Source organism: Typopeltis vanoorti, chromosome 18 (assembly GCF_054136105.1).
Source record: "Typopeltis vanoorti isolate ZY-2024b chromosome 18, IOZ_Tvanoo_1.0, whole genome shotgun sequence".
Classification (NCBI taxonomy): domain Eukaryota; kingdom Metazoa; phylum Arthropoda; class Arachnida; order Uropygi; family Thelyphonidae; genus Typopeltis; species Typopeltis vanoorti.
The window spans coordinates 82,211,884-82,213,807 of NC_143566.1; the positions used below are offsets into that span (position 1 = coordinate 82,211,884).

General features: G+C 35.6%; 1 non-coding gene across 1 annotated transcript; it reads left to right on the forward strand.

Annotated features, from left to right (window-relative positions):
* Positions 1 to 841: 841 nt before the first annotated feature.
* On the forward strand, positions 842 to 1,034 carry LOC150096859 (U2 spliceosomal RNA). Its single transcript, XR_016549875.1, has one exon. It is a non-coding gene; the product is annotated as a U2 spliceosomal RNA (small nuclear RNA).
* The last annotated feature ends 890 nt before the right edge of the window (positions 1,035 to 1,924 follow it).

Here is a 1,924-nt window from a genome sequence, read left to right on the forward strand (position 1 = left end):
TAGTCTCAACAGTGCAGTCATACAAAACGGTTGTTTTCAGTTATTGTAAAATAAAAAAAAAAGGATATCTAGGATTAAAAACAGTCCGAATCTTCCGAAGCATTATAAATCAGGTAACTATCATATATGAAGTTATTAAAATATATTAAAAACTAATTTGAAATTTCTTTCTTGAAATAATTTTTATAACGGCTTTAAAAAGCTTAAACATCTGTGTATATACAAATACACCAAAATAGTTTTTTTTTGTTTGTTTTATTTCATTTGAATGTTTTGAGTAGCTAGCTATTTTTCATTAAAAATAATAATTTTTACTATTATGTGAAATCAAGTAATATAATTATTCAAATTTTAAATTATTCTAATCATTATGTGAAATCAAGTAATATAATTATTCAAATTTTAAATTATTCTAATCATTTTAGTTATCTTAAAGTAATTTTTTGTCTTTATTTTTCCAACACCTTTAAAAATAAATGATAATATTTATATTAATAATTTAAAAAAAGAGTCTGTAGGTAATGGAGTTATTGATTCAATCCAATACCCTTGGAGGGTAATGGATGGCAATGCTGTAGCCAATGAAGTTTTCACTGAGGCTCGGCTATTGCTGTTACCCTCTTGCCATGATTACAGCTTTAATAGCTCAATAACACCTTACACTGTCCTCTACAGATAACGGGAATATGAAAAGCATTCTTGCTTCTTCCCTTTAAGCCAGTCCTTATAAGGACTACAAGGATAGATAATGGAATATATAAGCTAACATATAATGAAATATAAGATGTAAGCTATCATACGTTATATAATGAAATATAAGCTATAATACGTTATACGTAAGGCAACTTCTCGCCCTTTTGGCTAAGATCAAAGTGTAGTATAGTATCTGTTCTTATCAGTTTAAACGGCTAAGACTAAATTGTAGTATAGTATCTGTTCGCTCAGTTATTATCGACAAGTGTCTCGTAGAGACACTTGATAATAAACTACATAGCAGCGGATACAGAATAAACCCCGGACTGGGGTAAGAACAAAACACTCGGTGGTGGGAATAGTGTAGGTATCCCCTGCCGACCATGTCTCCTGCTTTGCCACGTACGAGGACTCGGTTTAGTAGCAGACGCCAGCATCCCTAAACGGACCTTTGCGAAAGCATTGATTGATGCTGTAGGGGCAGACAAGATATTTGGCTTTACCAATTATGGGGAAGGAAGGTACCAAGTGGTAGTTAAAAGACGTCGTCACAAGAGAGAAACTACTGCTAGGGGGTGGAATGTCAAGGAAAGACAGTTTTTCCGTTTGTAGTGGGAAGTGTTGTTAACACTTTAAAAATATATACAGATTCCCTCTAGAATATCTAGAGGAGGGGAATGACATCATCAAGGCGACATTCTCCAAATGGGGAGAAGTCAAAGACGTAAAAGTGGCCAACGATCCGGATTGGAAGTCTAGCGAGGTCACTGTAATTATGGAAATGAAGACAGCAGTGCCAAACTTTGTTGTAATAGGATCGGAGATAGAGTAATGGTCTCCTACTCAGGAGTAAAGAAGCAATGCTTCAGATGTGGCTCTTTGGATCACTTAGGGGCAGAATGCCCAAAAATCAAATGCAAAAATTGCCTCACAACAGGCCATGCACTTGAGAAATGCCAAAGAGCTTGCTTTAAATGTGGGGCCAAAGACCACAAAATTGATACCTGCATATTGAGAACCCTTGCAGAAAAAAAATGGGAGGTGCCATCAGGCCAGTCACAGTATCATCAGTAGAAAAGACAATTGATACAGAGCGGGAAGAGTTTCCAACCCTGAAGGCTGCACATGACACAACAGCAACAACAAACCTCAAGATAGAGGGAAAAGCTGCTAAAACTACAGTAGCAATCAACAAAGAAGTTGAAAAAAGAGCCAAAAATCAAGTGGCTGA